This window comes from Coturnix japonica, chromosome 10 (assembly GCF_054131305.1).
Source record: "Coturnix japonica strain WE chromosome 10, WE-NBRP24, whole genome shotgun sequence".
Classification (NCBI taxonomy): Eukaryota; Metazoa; Chordata; class Aves; order Galliformes; family Phasianidae; genus Coturnix; species Coturnix japonica.
This window is the reverse complement of record NC_140672.1, coordinates 29028781-29053486: the sequence shown is the minus strand read 5'-3', so window position 1 is coordinate 29053486 and position 24706 is coordinate 29028781. Positions and strand designations below refer to the sequence as shown.

Below are 24706 nucleotides of genomic sequence, written 5' to 3'. Positions count from 1 at the left end.
GCTTAGATCTCTTAGAGCTGTTCTGACTGTGATGAGATAAGGGGATGCCATCAGGTCGAAGGCCATCTGTGTAACAGCGCTTTGGATGAGGTCGGTACTTCTGTTTGTTTTAAAAATGCATCTTTCAGTGACACCTGAAGAGCTGATCTGCTGCTCTCCTGTGCATGTAAACCATTCCCTCCCTGTGTTAACATCAGACAAACATGATGATGGTTTCTGCTGTTTCATGACTATTAAAGCTGCTCTCCAATATCTTTTCTTTCTTCTTCCTTGGGAAACACCAAGTAACTCATTTGTACTATCACAAACTAATGGCAATCTTTGAATTTCTATGAAGCAGAGAAGACTTGGTGCTTTGCCCTGTAGCAAGATAATGACATTTGTTTGTTTCCATGAGAGAGCGGAAGCATCAATTGCAGGTGCAGCTGTTCTGCCCCAACCAAGTGCTTTACTTGGGCTTGTTGGGCTGATTCAGAGTACTGTGAAATACAAGAAGCAACAGGTGCTCTCTGTAAGGTCCCTTGATAATGCTGTAGGTCTGTAGCTAACTACTTCTACACTGTAACTGTGAGCTCAGTGCCTGCTGTGGAGCTGTGTCCTGCTCTGAGTATGAAGCTTGCTGCACGCAGTGCTGTGATGAGCTGTGTTCTCCATGCCAGGAGCAAGGCACACTGCATAGGTGCACTGTTGCTCCTTTGGATGCATTACCAGCAGGAAGCTGAGCATGTAGCACAGCACTGAGAGACTGGGCAGTTTGTACCACTGGAATTAATAACTGTTCTTGGCAGGGTAGTCAGTCAGTTGGTTCATTTAGTAGAGTTCAGTGACTGAATAGGCAGCAATGTGAGAAAAGCTGTACTTCACCCTTGGTGAAAACAACTGCCTGGCACAGCACGGCCCTGCTTTGGCCACTGGAATGGAGCCTGGCCCTCCTCTGCTCGTGGGCTGCTGGGGCTGCTTGGCTTCATCCAGTCCCTTCAGTCCTGCTGCAGTGAAGGTATGTGCTTGTGGAGTGCTCACTTAGAGCTCTTCTGTACTGAAATCTTGGTTTACAACTCATCCACTCATGGCTTCCCATCAGCCATGTTATGTGAGGTGATAAATGTTGATACGTAGTGTTCAAACATGGCACTCACATCCTCACCCGTTCAGCCTATACTGCGTAGAAGCTGGTGGGTCTCTCCTTGTTGTAATCAGGTGTTCATTAAAAAAGAACGATGAGAGCTCATTCCTTGGCTGCTCAATCCAACCAGGGCCATGGGGCAGCTCAGGCTGTGCCCTTTGTTAAGGAGGAAGGCAGGAGGTGAGGTGGTGGCTCTGCAGTGCTGCTGTTAGCGTGGATTCTTTGTAGGGCGATACCATGCTGTGCTGTCATCAGCTGCATGGTCTGGGGAAAAGCACATGTGGTTAGAGTGTGCTGGTTGGTCATTAAGAACAACCAAAGCGCTCGTAATATATGCAGAGACAGGTTGGCAGAAGACCTTCACCCTTTTCTATTTTACTTTTTCTATATAAAGGGGAAGGACAAAAACCCAAATGAACCCCCTCCTGACAAGCCAGGAGGTGGGTGCTGATGCTTGGCTTTCTTCCTCCTGTTTTTGTGCTGCTACAGAGCTGAGATCTGCCATGTCCTCACGTTGGAAGGTACCTACAAGCAGCAGCACGGCACTGATGCTGCCGCTGTCACCTGGCGCAGGGCAGCTGATGGGGTAGGTAAATAACAGTACCCACGTGTGACGTTTTTCGGATGTTTTAAAATAGTTTTTAAATAAAATAGCAATTCCAGCCGTTCTGGCAGCCACCGGCTGGTAGGAAAACAAGGAATCGTTCGTTTTGTTGTGCTGCCGTGCGTGTCCTTGTGTGACCCTCAGCCATAAAAGCACTGGGCTGTGAAGCAGCCCCTCGTGGCCGCTCCGAACTCCACGGACCAGAGCCCACGCCGTTGCTCTGCCCGGCGCTGCCCGTTCCTGCGACTTCGGGGCGGCCGCTTCGCCCTTTCCCCGTGTCCGTGGGGGGTTCTCTTCCTCCTTTCTCCCCAGCAGCTCCGATCCAGCCGCACGTGTCTCCCCGTGACCCCACCTCTGTGCCTCCCCGGGGCCGGGCCGGCAGAGCGCAGTGCTGCGGGGATTGGGCCGAGAGGGGTCGGCTCTGCTCCGTGAGTTGCGCCGCTTGGGTCCAATAGCTGAGAGCGCGTGTACCCATCTGGAAGCGATTTGGGACTGACGGAGGTAGACGGATTTGGGAAGGGCGGAGGGGGAGGGATCGCTTATGCAGCGATTTGAGGGGCCGGTGAAACCCTGCAGTGCTTGGGGAAGTTCCGAAGTTGTGCTCTCGGGAGCTGCCGTGCGGGTGTTACTGCGCTGATTCCTGCCTGAAGCGGTCCCGGCTGGAAACGGACTCTCGGAAATCCCTCCCGGGGATGCTGCTCTCATCTGTACAGCGCTAAAGGTACAGCGTCCTGTTGTCTGCTCAAAATGGTCCTGACGATGATTGTGTCTCATGTGATGTTATCTCCACGGTGAAAAGAGCCCTGCTGTAGATTGAATAAGCGGCGTTACGTGGCTAAGGCGGCTCTGCCGTGCATCGACATGCCGTTCTCTGGGCTTTAAAATCTGTGTGGTCGCGGTCTGAGCCGCATCGCTAATTCCTGCGGTCACTGCGGGGTCTCCTCTGAGCAGCAAAGGTCTGAGCGCCGGGACGGGGCAGGGAGCGAATACACTGCGCTGCTGAGATCTGAGCACTTAGTTGTGTTGTGAGATGTTCGGATGTGTTGTGTTTAAGAAGTGTCTCTTAGCAGTGTGTGTGTGTGTGCTTCGGTGTGAAAGTCCAGGAGAAAACGTTAAAACTCATGAAACGATTTGAGCATGCAGCTGGAAAACAGGAATCCAAAGTGAATGAATCGGGCAGAGGTGTGGCTGGGAAGGAAAGGTGTTTGCAGGGGAGGGGGAGAAAATCCCAGCAGACTTTCCAGTGATTTGGGAGAGCAGATGCAAATGATTTACTTATGAATCTGCCTGGGAGGTTTCGTGTGCTCTGATGCTGCCTCTTGACTGCTGTGTTTGGTGCTGAGCTGCGAGTCTGAGCACGCGTAGGGCCGGGGATGTGGGAGTGCTGCCGTGCTTCTGAGCCACCTCTGTGCTTTGGAGTTGAACTCTCCTGTTCAACTTTGAACAGTGAAGTCAGCTTTGGAGTTGAACTCGCTCGCTGCCTTGTCCTGACTTTGCTGGAGTTTGTTTCAGCTGATAATTTGCACTCTGGTTGTTTACTCGGTCTGGGTTTTTGGGGCAAAGTTAGCAGAACAAACCCTGTGTCCCTAACGATGATCTTAGGGGATCAAATGCTGTCTTCCCTATTTTCAGTAGTTCTGAGCTGTCACTGAGCAGCTGCGTTTCCCATGATTTGGAGAAAGGAACTAATTTTTGTTTTGCATGGATTTGCATTAGGGATGCACCTTTTGTTCTTCCCTCTGAAGATCCTCCCAAGTCTGGCCAATTAATAATCAACAAAAAATGCACTCGCTTTGATTTTCATACCTTAAATGTCTGAAGATTGTCCTTATCCTACTGGAATCGCCAGGAGCTCCCAGTCATGGCTAGGTTGACTCTGGGCTCATCCCAAGAGATAAATGACCCGGCTGCCTCCAACCCGTGCCTTCAGGTGCAGAGCCCGACTGTCACTGTGGGCTCCTAGTGGGCATTGGCCACACTGGAACTGGGGGTTCTGACACTGTGCCCCAGGACCTGGCAGAGCTGAGCAGGTGGGAATGGGGCTGGGAGGGGTGGGGTGAACACAAATGGAGTAGGAGTTCTGTGAATGTTCTTTAAACATAATTATAGACGTGTATAATTTCCATACAGACAGCTGAAAGCAATGAGAAGGGGGGAAAAAAGAGCTAATCACAGTTAGTTCCTTTTTGTTTGTGATGTTTTCTTAACCTTAGTTATTAAAATGAAGCTTTAATTTCTTTGAAAGTTATCTGCAAAGGAAAGACTGTGCTAGAAATATGGTTGGTGCCAAGTCTCAAACACACTCCAGTTTCTATCACCTTCCTCTTCATCATCTGCTCTTGTGACATCAGCTCGCCATTACTGCAGGTGTATGGCAGACCTGGAGATCCACCTGAACTTAATGCTCCTCTGGAACTTAATTTTGTACATTTTCAAAAGTGATCAAATGTGTTTAAATATTTCATGACCTGACAGGAACGTTTCCTGATAGTCTTTGCTGTCAGAAGGGTGATGATTCTGTGGGTGAGGATTCAGGCACTGAATACTGGAGGGTGCTGAGGTGTCAGTGAATGGGCTGAGCTGGGGGTGAAGTTGGTCACAGCGCTCCTGGGGGTGTCCCGCTCTGGTAAGTTCAGGTTCCTCTGGCTGTACAGTGCACACCAAGCTGGAGTGGAGGGTGGGTAACGAGAAAATTATGCCCAAATACAGTCCTGTGTGTTGCCACAAATGATGCAGGATTTACATTTTTCGTTCTGTGCGTATGTATGAGCATAGGCTTTATGTTTGAGAATGAGATATTTGTGACTTTTTGATGTGCAGATGGTCACAGTGCCTGTACTCATTGTCAGGGGTGTGCAGTGTTACGGCAGCGCTTGAGCTTTGAGGCTCTTCATGAGGCGAATGAAAAACAGGATAAACATAAAGTGAATGAATGTAAATAATCAGAGTAAACAAGCAACTATAAGTCACTACAACTATTAACAACTACGGACTTGTCAATAATAGATGTGGTCACTTTCTTAGTTCCAAGTGCTGATCTCTTTGCTTCCAAGGGGAATTCCAGGGATGGCCTTGGGAGCTGTGGATGGTCAGTATGTAAAGCTCAATGTTATGTCTGTAGTGATGTAATGTGATGTCTGTTTGGAGACCTCTGATACTCTTTAGAGTTTGGTTGGTAGAATAATAGAACTTTTACTTCTGGAAATGTGCTCGAGCTGCCTTGCATGATGGCTGGGTTTTCTTCAGAAGCCATGTCCAAGGGCCATTGGTTCCACTCCTACTGGGTTCATGTACTCATCCATTCCAGTGCAGTAAATTAAAGCATAATAACAATAAATACATGTTATCAGACGTCATCCAGTGCTAAACGGTACTTAATACCCAAGAATCTTCATGTCGTGTCTCTCTATGCACCCTGGGCACTTTTTGCCCTAAAGAACAGCAAGCTGCCAGCTCACACGGCTGTTTGTTTACCTGTGAGGGTGGCGGAGCTGCCCCAGCCAACATTTGGAACTTAATCAGGTAATGCTCCTTTTCTTTATGTCATCTGCTAGCTGCATTATTTATTTAGCCTCCCCACAACAAAGACACCATTGTTTTTGAGTGTTGCAAGAGAAAGCAGCATGCCTGCCACTGTCTGTGACCATACTGACACCCCTGAGCCCCTCATTTCTTCATTTCTCTAATGCAGGGGAGGAGCGTGTCCTGATGGCAGAACAGGCAGCAGCTGGGGGGCTGTTCTATGGGGATCCTGTCCCAGAGGGACCCTGGTGTCCTTCTCTGTTTACTTCTCTCACATTCTGTGGTGCCTGTGAGAGAAACAAATGGGCCACGATTGCCTGGGAGTGATGGAGCAGCATCCTGCACTGCTCCTCAGTGCTGCCACTGTGCAATCCCCAAGTGTTTCTTTAAATGTAGTGACAAGCTTCGTTTACATTCCGGCTCAGTAATTACCTGTGAAAAAAGAAAGCACAGAAGTTGTGAGCAGCAATGCTTTTGTTGGACAGAATGTCCCATGAGCTCCTTATCCATTGCTTCTCTGCACAAATAAGATATTGAGGTATTTGCACGGGATGAGCTGTGTTAAAAAGGGTACAACAAAAGGGTAAAACATATACAGATTATTCAATAGATGTATACCGTGTTCAGCATAATCTTATTAAAATGAGGTTTAGACATTAGGAAGAGGTCATAAATGTAGCGAAAAACTGAATGTGTTTTACTTTAGGGGATGTTAATTACTATCTTTTTCAATCCAGCCCCTGACAGCAGCGAGGTGTCTGCTATTTCCATTGGTATGGTTTGCACTTCAGTGATTGGAGCTGCTTCCAGGCTGTGGCTCAGGGGTCTCTGGTGGTGTGTGACAGCTGTACCCAAGGAAGTTCACTTAATTTAATATTAAACGGTATCATTGAGCCCATTGTATGCCTATCCAGGCTGCTGCAGCCCTTTGGTTAAGACACTAAACTGTCCCTGCTTGGGGTGATACAATGTTTGGTGCTCCCCAAGAATTCTTCTCCATAGGTTCAAAGAGATTGGGCACTGGATGTGTAGCATTTAAACATGCTTACAACTTGCTTTCAATTGGGAAACTTGTTCAGCTAAACGTTGTTGTAATGAGTCCTTCAAATATGATTTGATTGTTCTGACCTAAAGACCCACAATTACATATTTACTGGGAAGAAATCCCATAACCTGACCCAGTCAAAGCCCACAGCGGAGGTTTCTGTGGCTGTAAGTGTGGCTGTGCTTTCACAACACAAATCTTTGGCCTCAATACCGACATTTCAGGTAACTGGTATTGGTGCTCACTCTTCCCTGGCACACAGCTGTTTGCTTCTGCTCCACGCTGCGGCTGGAAGCCCTGTGTGCTGTAACTGCCTGTACTGCTGGAATAGGGAAACCATCCCCATGGGAACGAGGGCAGGGGAAGCCTGGCTGCAGAATGTGTTGTATGAAACTGGGGTGTCTGGAGGAGTGCAGGAGCATTGGTCTTTGATCCGGGGCACTTCTGTATGAATTAGAGCAGTGGTAGTGCCCTTTTTATTGCTTTTTGTGCATAACCAACCTGCTAACAAAAAAATTAACTATGTCTTAGGAAATTCTGGAGAGCTACTGATTATGTTTGCTGGAAGGTTACGCAGCAGGATTAACTCCTATAGGAATTACTGGGCAATGGTAAAAGGTACTGAGTGCGCAGCTGCAGCTGCACGGTCCTCTGCCCCTCTCACTGCTCTGATCGCTCAGCAGTGCAGCTGCCAGGCCTGGGGTTAATGAGGACTCTCAGTGAAATCATCTTCTCTGTTAGGCTGCTGTTATTTGGATGGTTTGGGTTCGTAAAGCCCAGGATCGTTATGTTTCCTTCCTCTCTCTGATACCATTGACCTAGTTTTTGAAGCTGGTAACTCTGAGCAGCCATCTGTAACCCAGCTGATACCAAGTAATGAAAATAACAGAGAGGTAACAGCCCGCTGGGTGGATTGCAGCTTTATGGGGAGCATTTGCTGTTTGTATTTCCACTGCTCCCCCTCTGAGTTTTGCTTTCTGACCTGTGGTGTGAGGCAGAGGGGGGGTCCAGGAGCAGCATGGGCTTACAGCAGCACTGCTGCTTTGGTGGTGTTAGTACTGCATGGTTTGTGCTAAAAGAGAACAACAGAGCATGAGGTGCTGGTCAGGTGAGCTGGCAGCAGCCACCTTTGTTGGCTGTTGCTGTTTTGTGCATTTTAACCAGAAATACAGCTCAGTGTCCTCAGGAGCTGCGTGCACACACGGATTAATCCATGGCAAATTGTTGGGCTGTGCTTCCACCCCTGGGGTAAACGGTTCCAGGTATACTGAATACCTCTCCAGGTAAAAGCAAACTGTGGCCTACATTTTGCAGCCAATGGGATGGAAAAGAAGGCATTAGCAATATCAATGGTGGCATACCACCTAGCTTCTTTTGACTCCAATTCATACTGGAGTTCTAGCATGTCTGGTACAGCAGCACTTAATGGAGGGGTAACTTCATTCAGGCCACGGTAATCTACCGTCAGCCTCCATTCCCCACTGGTTTTACGCACTGGCCATATGGGGCTGTTAAAAGGTGAGTGCGTTTTGCTAATCACTCCCTGATTTTCTAATTGGCGAATTAGCTTGTGAATGGGGAGCAATGAGTCCCTATTGGTGCGGTACTGCCGTCTGTGAACCACTTTGGTGGTAATTGGTACCTCTTGGTCTTTTACCTGGAGCAACCCCACAGCAGAAGGATATGACAGACCAGGTAAAGCTGACAGCTGCTTAACACCGTTTGTGTTAACAGCAGCTATCCCAAAGGCCCATCGATACCCCTTGGGATCCTTAAAATATCCCATCCTAAGGTAATCGATTCCCAGTATACATGGAGCCTCTGGACCAGTCACAATAGGGTGTCTCTGCCAGTTTTTACCAGTGAGGCTTATTTCGGCCTCCAACATAGTCAATTCTTGGGAACCCCCAGTCACTCCATGGATATATATTGGTTGTGTCCCCTGGTGACTTGAGGGCATTAGGGTGCATTGTGCACCAGTGTCCACCAAGGCTTTATATTTCTGTGGTTGAGATGTGCCAGGCCACTTAATCCACACAGTCCAGTATACTCTATTGTCCCTTTCCCCCCCCTGGCTGGGGGCAGGGCCCCTCTATTGTTTACCTCGTTGACTTGCAGCAACTGGAACTCTCCCCTTCTTGGAAGAGTTCACCTTGGTAGTTGTTTCACCTTGTAATTCTTTCACTCGTGCCTGAAGTGCAGAGGTGGATGAATTACACCACTTCTTCATGTCCTCCCCATGACTACAGAGGAAAAGCAACAAGGCAAGACGTGTAGTCTCATCGTTGATTCAAGGTGACTTATCATTGTCATTTGCTTGAATACGAAGACGTCTCTTTTTAATGGTTGAGATTTTCGATGATACAGGTCGAGAGGAACTCATGTTGTTTAGCTTCCTCAATAGGCGATTGTGGAAATCCTGGTTTCCATCATCTTGTACCACCGTGGATTCATCTACATCAGGCACATTAGCCAATTTGTCAATAATATCATTTTGTGTTCCCTCCACTTCGTTTAACCTTTCCACAATTTTGACAATGGCTGAAGTATACAGATTAACTTCTGTGGCGCTTATAAATAATCCAAGTTCCTGAAGTCTGCCAATTAGTTCATTCACAAAGGGTTTCCTGTCCCCTTTGCCATATACTAATGCAAGTGCACTGGCATGCTTTTCTGGAGCTGCTTTTGTAAAGTCACGCCACATTTGTCGTGGAACGTGGACTGCTTCAGGATCATGTAATTGGTCTGGATCATTACGATTGAACTCGCGGCTGTATAGCATTTCCACCAGAGCATTTTCTCTCAAAAATTGGATACCTTTCTCAATATCAGTCCATTTCTTTCTCTCAGGCTCCAAGTCCCATTTAAAAGGGGAATCTATCTCTTACTGCTATCAACATCCGCTTCCAGAGGGTGTAGGACCGATTTTGGCATGTGCCAATACCTCTGTCCACACGTGAGTCCCTGGAAATGCTACCCAGTTGGCGAGCTTCACTGCCATCGAGCCACGCACTGTTGCCACCATTGTCCCAGCAGCGAAGTAACCAAGTGACCATATTTTCTTTTGGCTGACGTGTGTAATCCTTTCTTAGATCTCGAATTTCACTCAGTTTAAAAGATGGATCAATAATGGTCGTAATATTTTGCTCACCTTTTGCTCTATCAAGAGTCCCAGGTGTTGATGGTGGCAACTGTGTTGATGAGGCTGCCCCATCTATAAGTTTGGACTTGAGAAATTCTTGTAAAGAAAAACTAGCTTTTGGCTCCTCTTCTGACTCTGACCCTGACCCTGATGCTTGTGTTATTTCCTCCAGGTAACCCTCCTTCTTTTTCCTCTCTCCTAACTTTCTCTGCTCCTCTAACTTCTTCTGCTCCTCTAACATCTTCTGCTCCTCTATCATCTTCTTATACCCCTCTAACATCCTCTGCTCCTCCAACTTCTTCTGGTCTTTTGACTCCCCCTGCTCTCCCGAGTCACCTGAGTCTCCTGAGTCCTGCTCTCCTAACTCCCTCCGCTCTTCTAACTCCTTCTGCATTTTCTCTAACTGAGTTGAAACTTGTTTTGTCTTTCACCCTCTTACAGGGGCAACCAACATTGTATCTGGTGTCCCCGATGGTTGGTCCAATTGGACTACATGTGCCCCCGGTGGCTGGTCAGATTGAACTACATGCGCCCCCAGTGGCTGGCCCAATTGGATTACATGTGCCCCTGGTAGTTGGTTAAATACATTCAACTCACCCTGGAGGGCACATAGCTGGTCTCAGAAAGCGTTCCGCTCAAACTGGACGGCACCAAGCTCAGTCTGGAGGCTGTTGTAGTTGGACTGGAGAGTGTTGTACCCGAACCAGAGGACGTTATGCTCGGCCTGGAGGGCAGTGTGCTCAGTCCGGAGAGTGTTGAGCTCGGCCTGGAGGGCATTGTGCTCGGTCTGAAGAGCGTTGTGCTCAGACTGAAGAGTGTTGTGCTCGGTCTGGAGGGTGTCACAATTGGGTTGAAGGGCATCGTGCTTAGGCTGGAGGGTGCCGCGCTCAGACTGGAGGGCATCATACTTGGACTGGAGAGTATTGTACCCGGACCGGAGAGCGTTGTGCTCAATCTGGAGAGTATTGTGCTCGGTCCCGAGGGCATTGTGCTCAGTCTGAAGAGCGTTATGCTCGGACTGGAGGGCATTATGGACAGACTGAAGAGTGTTGTGCTCGGACCGGAGGGCATCGCAGTTGGGTTGGAAGGCATCGTGCTTGGCCTGGAGGGTGCCGCACTCAGACTGGAGGGCGTCATACTTGGACTGGAGAGTATTGTGCTCGGTCAGGAGGGCATTGTGCTCGGTCAGGAGGGCATCGCGCTCAGTCTGGAGAGTGTTGTACTCGGACCGGAGGGCGCTGTGCTCGGACTGGAGAGTGTCGTGCTCGGACCGGAGGGCGCTGTGCTCGGACTGGAGAGTGTTGAGTTGGGATTGCAGGGAGCTTTTCTCATCCCAAAGTTTTTCTGCGTCAGCTCTAAGATTCTCTTTCTCGTACCAGATTGAGTCTCGTTGGTACAGGAGATCTTTTCTCGCAGCTTCAAAAGCTTTTTCTCTCTCTACCTTCTCAGTCCAAAGTTTTTCTGCCTCAGCTCTAAGACTCTCCTTCTCGGCCCTGAGACTCTCTCTCTCAGCTTCAAAAACTTCCCTCTCAGGAATGGTATTGAATAAGGCCCGATAAGCATTAGCTAGGCCCAAAATCATTTGTGCCTCCTGAGATCTGCCTGAGCCACAACATTCCTGCCTCAAATATGCAATCAAACTCTCAGGATTCTTCAAGTGTTCAGGAGTGAAGCTCCATAACACTGAAGATGTCTGTCCTTTGAGAATCTCTTCAAAGCCTCTCCACACTCCCTGCCACTCAGTATTCTCTGGTTCTAGGGAAGACTTCCTCCGGATGTTATAAATCCAGATACTGAGTGAGATTATTATAATAATCAACAGTAAGATCAGGGAGATTAAGAGTGTGGCCCACTGATCATTCAAAAACTGCATAAAGGATTCATAGAAAGAAAGAGGAGCACGCTTAAAAATCACCATTTCTGTATAATTAGTTGCATTAGTTGCTCCCTCTGGAGCTGTACGCAGATACGAAGTGAGCATTGCTAACCATGCTTTCAATCCATTATACAATTGTATAGCTCCATAAGAAAAAGTGGCTAGCTTAAACATGACCCAATATGTTCGGAGCGTCTCAAAAAAGGAACCAATGGCACACAGTCCCTGGTAAAAAAAATTTAGTAGAGAAAACATTTTTTTTTCCTTTTTTTTCTTCAATAGAGAGGAAAAAAAGTAAAAGAAAACAAAGCTCAGCAGTGTTTATAAAATATACCGGAGTATTGGCAGTCCACCTGGACTTTCAAGGTCAAGCTCGCAGGTGCAGAATCGCAAACCTGAGATAGCTCCTTAACAGGGAAAAAAACTCGTAGCTCTGTTAAAAGCTAAAAGAGCAACAGAAGAAAACACAGAAAAACAGCAACTCAATTTGCCCGCATTCAAAAGGGGAGAGAGCGTCAAGGATGGGGAAGCGTCAACAGCTGTGCCGTTATCAATACCAACACCCCGTTCTCTCATGAAATTCTTTCATTCCTACGAGCCAACTTGTAATGTTTTGCATGCCATCTGACACTCCAGTTCTTCAGGCATTGTTGCCTGTAGGTAATATGAGAAGTAGTGGTTGTTGGTTGTTGAACTGTTTCATTTTTTAATGAATTCTGATGGCAAACAAGCAGCGTTCCCTTTGATGAGACTGTACACCAGGCTGTGACAGCTTGTGTTGTGATGTGAGGTGGAATTAGATGGAAGAACATTAGCAGGGGGAAGATTGAGTGAGGGACTGAGTGAGTGTTGGAGCTCAGTATTCTTCATAGGGAGCATGGGAATGATGGTGGAGTTCTTTATTCCGTAGTGAGGCTGGAGAACTTTCTGTTCACCAGCTGTGCAGTAAACCAAGGGTACATACTACCGTGTTTAAGAACCAGCTGTGTTGTCTTAGGAACGTGGTGTGAATAGGCACGGAAAGATTTTTGTCTGGTTTTGTCTTCTGTAGAGACATTTCAAATGCCTGCAAAGAAGGAAGTGTGTAGGTCCCTACTTAAGAGCGGTTGTACAGGGATGGGCTGCGGATCTGGAGTGGTAGAACCGAATGGTCCACTCGTAATGGGAAGAAGCGTGTTGTTATCCCCTGTGCTGGGTAGCCCAGCTGCGGTCCCAGCGCTCCAGCTGTGACCTCCTCAGGGCTGAGCAGAGGGCGGGATAACCGCCCTTCACCCACGGGTGGCACCTGGCCTCACGCAGCCCAGGACAGCGTTCGGCAAGGCAGCCCGGGTGGGTTCCTTGCAGGTTCAGCCTGGTGTCCAGCAGGACTGGTGGTTCTGCTCCAGCTGGCTGACCCCAGCTGTAGCACGGCCTGTGGATGTTGGTCCCCAGGAGCAGAGGTTTGCCATTGCCCTCTCTGAAGCCCGTGGGGTTCGTGTCTGGAATGCAACAGTGGCAGCAGTTGCACGGCAGTAGGAAAAAGGGGAGAGAGCGTCAAGGATGGGGAAGCGTCAACAGCTGTGCTGTTATCAATACCAACACTCAATACCAACACTTTGTTTTTCAGTTGTTTTCAATGTTAATTTATTGTTTGCAGTCTTTCTGTTTTCTATTTGAGGTTGAATTGGACGGTGATGACAAGGGTCCGTTGGGGCCAGTGTGTGTCCCAGGTGCTGCCTGGCCCCAGCCTCCTCAGCTGCCCCATGGGCTCTTCTATTGCTGCCGGCGGGGTGGCCTCTTCTTTGATGGTGCTGAGGCCTGTGAGTCGCCGGCCTTCCTCTTCGGGGCTCGCCGGGTCCCCTCAGGTGGTCTGGTGCCGGAGGGCCCTGCCACAGGCTCTCCTGGCTCCTCCTGAGGTGCTGCCTGCTCTGTGGTGACAGTTGCAGGGTTGCCATGTGGGCGGCTGGGATGCCCACGAACCTCTTGTGTTGCCCTGCCCAGCATTTCGTCCCTGTTGGAGCTGGCAGGGCTGCTGGAGGGTGCTGAGCCAGGGACAGGTGGCTCCTCTGGTGTGGCAGCTCTGGGCTCTGCTGCTGTGGCCTCCTGTGCCCCAGGAGCAGGGGGGATGTTGAGGCCCAGGAAGCGGCCTGCCACCCGACTGCACCTCCGCACCGCAAAGGCGATGAAGTGCCTCACAAAGGTCACCGTGTGGCCGTGCAGGTCAGGATCCAGCATTTCTATCAGGATCCCCTCTGCCAAGCCTACGAGGAGCAGGGCCCAGATGACACTGTCAACCAGGATATTTGCCTGTGGCCCCTCGGTGCCCAGGATGCGGTGCAGGTTCTGGCGCAGCCAGGACCGCAGGGGCCGCAGCAGGGCCGGGTGCTCCCTGAAGAGGGAAGCCCAGGTGGCAGGGGAGAGGCCGCCGAGAGGATGAGGATGCGTGGGCACTGCAGGCCATGGCCGGGCTGCGTGGTGGAGTGCGGGTCTCCGTGTAGCAACGGACGCCTGTGCAGCTGGTCTGACCTCCACCTCCTTGTACTTGTCGTCCGCTTGCACGGAGTGAATGATGGTCTTCACGTCCCGTTTGCACAGCGGACACTGGGGCCTGGTGCTTGTCCACCGCTGGATGCAGCGGAAGCAGAACTGGTGGCAGCAAGGCATGGCGTATGCTGCGCTGTCCCAGTTCTCCAGGCACACGGGGCAGCGGGTCTCAAAATCTGCCTCCATCCTTCCACCAGTTGCGGTGGGCCAGTGGGAGCGGGAGATGGTAACGTGCTCCCCAGCACTAACGCTGCAGCAGCAGCAGCAGGTGACACGCTGGAAGAGGACAAGAGACATTAGTCAGACTCCGGCCTCGGAAGGGTCCCTCAAGTTGTGCCCCCCCGCTGCCAGTCTCTGTGCCGCCTACCTGTGCTGCTGCACACGCTTCTTTCTCTAGGATGTCCCGTCTGCCTGCTCCCGGCAGGCTCGGGGAAAGAACAAATGGCTCTGAGAAGGCCGCTGGGAGCTGTGCTAACAGCACCCAGAGCACTTTCCAGCACCAAAGCTCGCCCTGTCTACACTCCAGTCCTCGCACACACGCTCGGTCAGAGGCCAGGCACGAACTGCTGGGCTGAGCTTCTGCGCCCGCATCAAAGCCGCCGTGGCCTATGGGGTCACAATCCGTTGCCTGGTGATGTCTCCAACCATGGCTTGGCCAAGCTTCTGGGCGTCACCTTCGCTTGACCTTCGCTTGGGTACATCACTGCCCGTCTCACAGCGATGCCGCAGTCCACTGCTGGGTCATCACAGTGAGCCGTCCTCACCCGCAGCACGTGCTCCAGCCCCAGCTCAAGTTTCCGGGCTTTTCCCAGTGCCGCTGCCCTCTCCCTTCCCCACATCTCATGTGCTTGGCATGGGTGTTTCCTACCAGAGTGGGGCCTCAGCCATGTGATCCCATGATCCCCCTCAGGTCTCCCTGGCCATTACACACATGCAAAACACATATGGCGTGTAGTATTCAATAAAAGTTCATGTTTGTCTCTGATAGATGGACGTGATGATCTTAGTGGTCATTTAACACGTCATGGACTTTGAGTGTCCTCTGTTTTCACGCACGTCAAGTTCTTTTGTGATTAGTAATTTCTGTCTTTTGTCGCATCCATTTCAGTTGTCAAAAGAGTTATTAATCTCATCGGTTCTACCAGTGCTTATCTTTGATGTCTATGGCGCTCCATGTATCATTAGCCCCGTTCTCTCATGAAATTCTTTCATTCCTACGAGCCAACTTGTAATGTTTTGCATGCCATCTGACACTCCAGTTCTTCAGGCATTGTTGCCTGTAGGTAATATGAGAAGTAGTGGTTGTTGGTTGTTGAATTGTTTCATTTTTTAATGAATTCTGATGGCAAACAAGCAGCGTTCCCTTTGATGAGACTGTACACCAGGCTGTGACAGCTTGTGTTGTGATGTGAGGTGGAATTAGATTAAAGAACATTAGCAGGGGGAAGATTGAGTGAGGGACTGAGTGAGTGTTGGAGCTCAGTATGCTTCATAGGGAGCATGGGAATGATGGTGGAGTTCTTTATTCCGTAGTGAGGCTGGAGAACTTTCTGTTCACCAGCTGTGCAGTAAACCAAGGGTACATACTACCGTGTTTAAGAACCAGCTGTGTTGTCTTAGGAACGTGGTGTGAATAGGCACGGAAAGATTTTTGTCTGGTTTTGTCTTCTGTAGAGACATTTCAAATGCCTGCAAAGAAGGAAGTGTGTAGGTCCCTACTTAAGAGCGGTTGTACAGGGATGGGTTGCGGATCTGGAGTGGTAGAACCGAATGGTCCACTCGTAATGGGAAGAAGCGTGTTGTTATCCCCTGTGCTGGGTAGCCCAGCTGCGGTCCCAGCGCTCCAGCTGTGACCTCCTCAGGGCTGAGCAGAGGGCGGGATAACCGCCCTTCACCCACGGGTGGCACCTGGCCTCACGCAGCCCAGGACAGCGTTCGGCAAGGCAGCCCGGGTGGGTTCCTTGCAGGTTCAGCCTGGTGTCCAGCAGGACTGGTGTTTCTGCTCCAGCTGGCTGACCCCAGCTGTAGCACGGCCTGTGGATGTTGGTCCCCAAGAGCAGAGGTTTGCCATTCCCCTCTCTGAAGCCCGTGGGGTTCGTGTCTGGAATGCAACAGTGGCAGCAGTTGCACGGCAGTAGGAAAAAGGGGAGAGAGCGTCAAGGATGGGGAAGCGTCAACAGCTGTGCCGATATCAATACCAAAACTCAATACTGACACTTTGTTTTTAAATTGTTTTCAATGTTAATTTATTGTTTGCAGTCTTTCTGTTTTCTATTTGAGGTTGAATTGGACGGTGATGACAAGGGTCCGTTGGGGCCAGTGTGTGTCCCAGGTGCTGCCTGGCCCCCGTCTCCTCAGCTGCCCCATGGGCTCTTCTATTGCTGCCGGCGGGGTGGCCTCTTCATTGATGGTGCTGAGGCCTTAAGAAGGGTTTTTAGCAAGACTAAAAGGTAAAAACAAGACTAAAAGGGAAAAGCAAGACTAAAAGGGAAAAGCAGCAGTGAAAGGGAAAAGCAGCAGTGAAAGGGAAAAGCAAGAATAAAAGGGAAAAGCAAGACTAAAAAGGAAAAGCAAGGCTAATAGGGAAAAGCAGCAGTGAAAGCTAAAAGCAGCAGTGAAAGGGAAAAGCAAGACTAAAAGGGAAAAGCAGCAAGGAAAGTGAAAAGCAGCAGTGAAAGGGAAAAGCAAGAATAAAAGGGAAAAGCAAGACTAAAAAGGAAAAGCAAGACTAATAGGGAAAAGCAGCAGTGAAAGCTAAAAGCAGCAGTGAAAGGGAAAAGCAACACTAAAAGGGAAAAGCAACACTAAAAGGGAAAAGCAAGACTAAAAGGGAAAAGCAGCAGTGAAAGGGAAAAGACTAAAAGGGAAAAGCAGCAGTGAAAGGGAAAATCAAGACTAAAAGGGAAAAGCAGCAGTGAAAGGGAAAAGAGTAAAAGGGAAAAGCAGCAGTGAAAGGGAAAAGCAAGACTAAAAGTGAAAAGCAGCAGTGAAAGGGAAAAGACTAAATGGGAAAAGCAGCAGTGAAAGGGAAATGCAAGACTAATAGGGGTCACGGGTTACTTAGATCTACCTATGCCCGTGACACGGGAAGCCACCCCGTGGGCCCCCCCCCGGGGCCCGGTAAGTAGGGGGAAAAGGCGAGTGGGATAAAACAGCAACAATCTAAGGAGGAAAAACTTATTTTACTAAATATGATATCGAAATACAAGATAACACAATATAATATAATTGAGGCTAACAAATCGAATGAAACAGAGAGAGAGAGTCCCCGAAAACCGAGAGGCCTACTGTGAACTCTAGGCAACACGGCTGGAACGCATCCCACTCTCCGAGAAGTTCGAGAGAAGAAGGAGGGCACTCCAGCCTAGAAACGAGATTATATAGAGTCCTGGTCCCGTAACTTATTGTTACTCCTGTTGTTCTCTGGGATATGTAGTCTTCTTCTGTGGACTGCACATTCAAGAGAAGTATCCATACTTGACATTATGTTATGATGTGGAATACTGATAGCAAAATTACAAAATTACAAGACCATGACAGGGAAAAGCAGCAGTGAAAGGGAAAAGCAAGACTAAAAGGGAAAAGCAGGACTAAAAGGGAAAAGCAGGACTAAAAGGGAAAAGCAGGACTAAAAGGGAAAAGCAAGACTAAAAGTGAAAACCAGCAGTGAAAGGGAAAAGCAGGACTAAAAGGGAAAAGCAGGACTAAAAGGGAAAAGCAGCAGTGAAAGGGAAAAGCAAGACTAAAAGGGAAAAGCAGCAGTGAAAGGGAAAAGCAAGACTAAAAGGGAAAGCAAGACTAAAAGGGAAAAGCAGCAATGAAAGGGTAAAGCAAGACACAAAAGGGAAAAGCAGCAGTGAAAGGGACAATCAAGACTAAAAGGGAAAAGCAAGACTAAAAGGGAAAAGCAAGACTAAAAGGGAAAATCAAGACTAAAAGGGAAAAACAAGAGTAAAAGGGAAAAGCAAGACTAAAAGGGAAAAGGAAGAATAAAACAGAAAAGAAAGAATAAAAGGGAAAAGCAGTAGTGAAAGGGAAAAGCAAGACTAAAAGGGTAATGCACCAGTCAAAGGGAAAAGCAAGACTAAAATGGAAAAGCAGCAGTGAAAGGGAAAAGCAAGACTAAAAGGGAAAAGCAGCAGTGAAAGGGAAAAGCAGCAGTGAAAGGGAAAAGCAGCAGTGAAAGGGAAAATCAAGACTAAAAAAGAAAAGCAGCAGTGAAAGGGAAAAGCAAGACTAAAAGGGAAAAGCATAAATAAAAAGGAAAAGCAAGACTAAAAGGGAAAAGAAGCAGGGAAAGGTAAAAGCAAGACTAAAAGGGAAAAGCAGCAGGGAAAGGGAAAAGCAAGACTAAAAGGGAAAAGCAAAACTAAAATTGAAAAGCAAGACTAAAAGGGAAAACCAAGACAAAAAAGGACAAGCAAGACTAAAAGGGAAAAGCAGCAGTTTAAGGGAAAAGCAAGACTAAAAGGGAAAAGCAAGACTGAAAGGGAAAAGCAGCAGTGAAAGGTAATTAAGACTAAAAGGGAAAAGCAAGACTAAAAGGGAAAAGCAAGACTAAAAGGGAAAAGCAAGACTAAAAGGGAAAAGAAAGACTAAAAGGGAAAAGCAAGACTAAAAGGGAAAAGCAAGACTAAAAGGGAAAAGCAGGACTAAAACAGAAAAGCAGCACTGAAAGGGAAAAGCAAGACTGAAAGGGAAAAGCAAGACTGAAAGGGAAAAGCAAGACTGAAATGGAAAAGCAGCAGTTAAAGGGAAAAGCAAGACTAAAAGGGAAAAGCAAGACTAAAAAGGAAAAGCAAGACTAAAAGGGAAAAGCAGCAGTGAAAGGGAAAAGCAAGAATAAAATGGAAAAGCAGCAGTGAAAGGGAAAAGCAAGACTACAAGGGAAAAGCAGCAGTGAAAGGTAATTAAGACTAAAAGGGAAAAGCAAGACTAAAAGGGAAAAGCAAGACTAAAAGGGACAAGGAAGACTAAAAGGGAAAAGCAAGACTAAAATGGAAAAGCAGCAGTGAAAGGGAAAAGCAAGACACAAAAGGGAAAAGCAGCAGTGAAAGGGACAATCAAGACTAAAAGAGAAAAGCAAGACTAAAAGGGAAAAGCAAGACTAAAATGGAAAAACAAAACTAAAAGGGAAAAGCAAGACTAAAAGGGAAAAGAAAGACTAAAAGGGAAAAACAAGACTAAAAGTGAAAATCAAGACTAAAAGGGAAAAGCAGCAGTGAAAGATAAATGCAAGACTAAAAGGGAAAAGCAGCAGTGAATAGGAAAAGCAGCAGAGAAAGGGAAATGCAGCAGTGAAAGGGAAAAGCAAGACTAAAAGGGAAAAGCAAGAATAAAATGGAAAAGCAAGACTAAAAAGGAAAAGGAAGCCTAAAAGGGAAAAGCAAGACTAAAAGGGAAAAGCAGCAGTGAAAGGGAAAAGCAAGAATAAAATGGAAAAGCAGCAGTGAAAGGGAAAAGCAAGACTAAAAGGGAAAAGCAGCAGTGAGAGGGAAAAGCAGCAGTGAAAGGGAAAAGCAGCAGTGAAAGCGAAAAGCAGCAGTGAAAGGGAAAAGCAAGAGTAAAAGGGAAAAGCAAGAATAAAAGGGAAAAGCAGCAGTGAAAGGGAAAAGCAGCAGTGAAAGAGAAATGCAGCAGTGAAAGAGAAATACAGCAGTGAAAGGGAGAAGCAGCAGTGAAAGGGAAAAGCAGCAGTGAAAGGGAAAAACAAGACCAAAAAAGAAAAGCAGGAGTGAAAGGGAAAATCAGCAGTGAAAGGGAAAAGGAAGACTAAAAGGGAAAAGCAGCAGTGAAAGGGAAAAGCAAGACTAAAAGGGAATAGCAAGACTAAAAGGGAAAAGCAAGACTAAAAGTGAAAAGCAGCAGTGAAAGGTAAAAGCAAGACTAAAAGGGAAAAGCAGCAGTGAATGGGAAAAGCAGCAGAGAAAGGGAAATGCAGCAGTGAAAGGGAAAAGCAAGACTAAAAGGAAAAAGCAAGAATAAAAGGGAAAAGCAAGACTAAAAGAAAAAAGGAAGACTAAAAGGGAAAAGCAAGACTAAAAGAGAAAAGCAAGACTAAAAGGGAAAAGCAGCAGTGAAAGGGAAAAGCAGCAGTGAAAGGGAAAAGGAAGACTAATAGGGAAAAGCAGCAGTGAAAGGGAAAAGCAGCAGTGAAAGGGAAAAGCAAGAATAAAAGGGAAAAGCAAGACTAAAAGGGAAAAGCAAGACTAACAAGGAAAAGCAAGACAAAAAAGGACAAGCAAGACTAAAAGGGAACAGCAGCAGTGAAAGGGAAAAGCAGCAGTGAAAGGGAAAAGCAGCAGTGAAAGGGAAAAGCAGCAGTGAAAGGGAAAAGCAAGAATAAAATGGAAAAGCAGCAGTGAAAGGGAAAAGCAGGAGTGAAAGGGAAAAGCAGCAGTGAAAGGGAAAAGCAAGACTAAAAGGGAAAAGCAAGACTAAAAGGGAAAAGCAAGACTTAAAGGGAAAAGCAGCAGTGAAAGGGAAAAGAAGAATAAAAGGGAAAAGCAGCAGTGAAAGGGAAAAGCAAGACTAATAGGGAAAAGCAGAAGTGAAAGGTAATTAAGACTAAAAGGGAAAAGCAAGACTAAAAGGGAAAAGCAAGACTAAAAGGGACAAGCAAGACTAAAATGGAAAAGCAAGACTAAAATGGAAAAGCAAGACTAAAAGGGAAAATCAAGACTAAAAGGGAAAAACAAGAGTAAAAGGGAAAAGCAAGACTAAAAGGGAAAAGAAAGACTAAAAGGGAAAAACAAGACTAAAAGGGAAAAGCAAGACTAAAAGGGAAAAGAAAGACTAAAAGGGAAAAACAAGACTAAAAGGGAAAAGCAAGACTAAAAGGGAAAAGCAGGACTAAAACAGAAAAGCAGCACTGAAAGGGAAAAGCAAGACTGAAAGGGAAAAGCAAGACTGAAAGGGAAAAGCAAGACTGAAATGGAAAAGCAGCAGTTAAAGGGAAAAGCAAGACTAAAAGGGAAAAGCAAGACTAAAAAGGAAAAGCAAGACTAAAAGGGAAAAGCAGCAGTGAAAGCGAAAAGCAAGAATAAAATGGAAAAGCAGCAGTGAAAGGGAAAAGCAAGACTAAAAGGGAAAAGCAGCAGTGAAAGGTAATTAAGACTAAAAGGGAAAAGCAAGACTAAAAGGGAAAAGCAAGACCAAAAGGGACAAGGAAGACTAAAAGGGAAAAGCAAGACTAAAATGGAAAAGCAGCAGTGAAAGGGAAAAGCAAGACACAAAAGGGAAAAGCAGCAGTGAAAGGGACAATCAAGACTAAAAGAGAAAAGCAAGACTAAAGGGGAAAAGCAAGACTAAAATGGAAAAACAAAACTAAAAGGGAAAAGCAAGACTAAAAGGGAAAAGAAAGACTAAAAGGGAAAAACAAGACTAAAAGTGAAAATCAAGACTAAAAGGGAAAAGCAGCAGTGAAAGGTAAATGCAAGACTAAAAGGGAAAAGCAGCAGTGAATGGGAAAAGCAGCAGAGAAAGGGAAATGCAGCAGTGAAAGGGAAAAGCAAGACTAAAAGGGAAAAGCAAGAATAAAATGGAAAAGCAAGACTAAAAAGGAAAAGGAAGCCTAAAAGGGAAAAGCAAGACTAAAAGGGAAAAGCAGCAGTGAAAGGGAAAAGCAAGAATAAAATGAAAAAGCAGCAGTGAAAGGGAAAAGCAAGACTAAAAGGGAAAAGCAGCAGTGAGAGGGAAAAGCAGCAGTGAAAGGGAAAAGCAGCAGTGAAAGCGAAAAGCAGCAGTGAAAGGGAAAAGCAAGAGTAAAAGGGAAAAACAAGAATAAAAGGGAAAAGCAGCAGTGAAAGGGAAAAGCAGCAGTGAAAGAGAAATGCAGCAGTGAAAGAGAAATGCAGCATAGAAAGGGAGAAGCAGCAGTGAAAGGGAAAAGCAGCAGTGAAAGGGAAGAGCAGCAGTGAAAGGGAAAAGCAGCAGTGAAAGGGAGAAGCAGCAGTGAAAGGGAAAAACAAGACCAAAAAAGAAAAGCAGGAGTGAAAGGGAAAATCAGCAGTGAAAGGGAAAAGGAAGACTAAAAGGGAAAAGCAGCAGTGAAAGGGAAAAGCAAGACTAAAAGGGAATAGCAAGACTAAAAGGGAAAAGCAAGACTAAAAGTGAAAAGCAGCAGTGAAAGGTAAAAGCAAGACTAAAAGGGAAAAGCAGCAGTGAATGGGAAAAGCAGCAGAGAAAGGGAAATGCAGCAGTGAAAGGGAAAAGCAAGACTAAAAGGAAAAAGCAAGAATAAAAGGGAAAAGCAAGACTAAAAGGGAAAAGGAAGACTAAAAGGGAAAAGCAAGACTAAAAGAGAAAAGCAAGACTAAAAGGGAAAAGCAGCAGTGAAAGGGAAAAGCAGCAGTGAAAGGGAAAAGGAAGACTAAAAGGGAAAAGCAGCAGTGAAAGGGAAAAGCAGCAGTGAAAGGGAAAAGCAAGAATAAAAGGGAAAAGCAAGACTAAAAGGGAAAAGCAAGACTAAAAGGGAAAAGCAAGACAAAAAAGGACAAGCAAGACTAAAAGGGAAAAGCAGCAGTGAAAGGGAAAAGCAGCAGTGAAAGGGAAAAGCAGCAGTGAAAGGGAAAAGCAGCAGTGAAAGGGAAAAGCAAGAATAAAATGGAAAAGCAGCAGTGAAAGGGAAAAGCAGGAGTGAAAGGGAAAAGCAGCAGTGAAAGGGAAAAGCAAGACTAAAAGGGAAAAGCAAGACTAAAAGGGAAAAGCAGCAGTGAAAGGGAAAAGGAAGAATAAAAGGGAAAAGCAGCAGTGAAAGGGAAAAGCAAGACTAATAGGGAAAAGCAGAAGTGAAAGGTAATTAAGATTAAAAGGGAAAAGCAAGACTAAAAGGGAAAAGCAAGACTAAAAGGGACAAGCAAGTCTAAAAGGGAAAAGCAAGACTAAAAGGGAAAAGCAGCAGTGAAAGGGAAAAGCAAGACTAAAAGGGAAAAGCAAGACTAAAAGGGAAAAGCAAGACTAAAAGGGAAAAGCAAGATTAAAGGGAAAAGCAGCAGTGAAAGGGAAAAGCAAGACACAAAAGGGAAAAGCAGCAGTGAAAGGGACAATCAAGACTAAAAGAGAAAAGCAAGACTAAAAGGGAAAAGCAAGACTAAAAGGGAAAAGCAAGACTAAAAGGGACAAGCAAGACTAAAAGGGAAAAGCAAGACTAAAAGGGAAAAGCAAGACTAAAAGGGAAAATCAAGACTAAAAGGGAAAAACAAGAGTAAAAGGGAAAAGCAAGACTAAAAGGGAAAAGGAAGAATAAAACAGAAAAGAAAGAATAAAAGGGAAAAGCAGCAGTGAAAGGGAAAAGCAAGACTAAAAGGGTAATGCACCAGTCAAAGGGAAAAGCAAGACTAAAATGGAAAAGCAGCAGTGAAAGGGAAAAGCAAGACTAAAAGGGAAAAGCAGCAGTGAAAGGGAAAAGCAGCAGTGAAAGGGAAAAGCAGCAGTGAAAGGGAAAAGCAGCAGTGAAAGGGAAAATCAAGACTAAAAAAGAAAAGCAGCAGTGAAAGGGAAAAGCAAGACTAAAAGGTAAAAGCATAAATAAAAAGGAAAAGCAAGACTAAAAGGGAAAAGAAGCAGGGAAAGGTAAAAGCAAGACTAAAAGGGAAAAGCAGCAGGGAAAGGGAAAAGCAAGACTAAAAGGGAAAAGCAAGACTGAAAGGGAAAAGCAGCAGTGAAAGGTAATTAAGACTAAAAGGGAAAAGCAAGACTAAAAGGGAAAAGCAAGACTAAAAGGGAAAAGCAAGACTAAAAGGGAAAAGAAAGACTAAAAGGGAAAAACAAGACTAAAAGGGAAAAGCAAGACTAAAAGGGAAAAGCAGGACTAAAACAGAAAAGCAGCACTGAAAGGGAAAAGCAAGACTGAAAGGGAAAAGCAAGACTGAAAGGGAAAAGCAAGACTGAAAGGGAAAAGCAAGACTGAAATGGAAAAGCAGCAGTTAAATGGAAAAGCAAGACTAAAAGGGAAAAGCAAGACTAAAAAGGAAAAGCAAGACTAAAAGGGAAAAGCAGCAGTGAAAGGGAAAAGCAAGACTAAAATGGAAAAGCAGCAGTGAAAGCGAAAAGCCAGACTAAAAGGGAAAAGCAGCAGTGAAAGGTAATTAAGACTAAAAGGGAAAAGCAAGACTAAAAGGGAAAAGCAAGAATAAAAGTGAAAATCAAGACTAAAAGGGAAAAGCAGCAGTGAAAGGGAAAAGCAGCAGTGAAAGGGAAAATCAAGACTAAAAAAGAAAAGCAGCAGTGAAAGGGAAAAGCAAGACTAAAAGGTAAAAGCATAAATAAAAAGGAAAAGCAAGACTAAAAGGGAAAAGAAGCAGGGAAAGGTAAAAGCAAGACTAAAAGGGAAAAGCAGCAGGGAAAGGGAAAAGCAAGACTAAAAGGGAAAAGCAAGACTGAAAGGGAAAAGCAGCAGTGAAAGGTAATTAAGACTAAAAGGGAAAAGCAAGACTAAAAGGGAAAAGCAAGACTAAAAGGGAAAAGCAAGACTAAAAGGGAAAAGAAAGACTAAAAGGGAAAAACAAGACTAAAAGGGAAAAGCAAGACTAAAAGGGAAAAGCAGGACTAAAACAGAAAAGCAGCACTGAAAGGGAAAAGCAAGACTGAAAGGGAAAAGCAAGACTGAAAGGGAAAAGCAAGACTGAAAGGGAAAAGCAAGACTGAAATGGAAAAGCAGCAGTTAAATGGAAAAGCAAGACTAAAAGGGAAAAGCAAGACTAAAAAGGAAAAGCAAGACTAAAAGGGAAAAGCAGCAGTGAAAGGGAAAAGCAAGACTAAAATGGAAAAGCAGCAGTGAAAGGGAAAAGCAAGACTAAAAGGGAAAAGCAGCAGTGAAAGGTAATTAAGACTAAAAGGGAAAAGCAAGACTAAAAGGGAAAAGCAAGAAT

The 24706-nt window shown here is 46.2% G+C and overlaps 1 long non-coding RNA gene across 1 annotated transcript in view; it reads right to left on the bottom strand.

Annotated features, from left to right (window-relative positions):
• Positions 1 to 16096: 16096 nt before the first annotated feature.
• The window catches only part of LOC146759603 (uncharacterized), a 67106-nt gene continuing 58496 nt past the window's right edge, over positions 16097 to 24706 (bottom strand). Inside the window, exon 4 of the long non-coding RNA XR_014932473.1 lies at positions 16097 to 17285. This is a non-coding gene — a long non-coding RNA (uncharacterized LOC146759603). The remainder of the gene's footprint in view (positions 17286 to 24706) is intronic.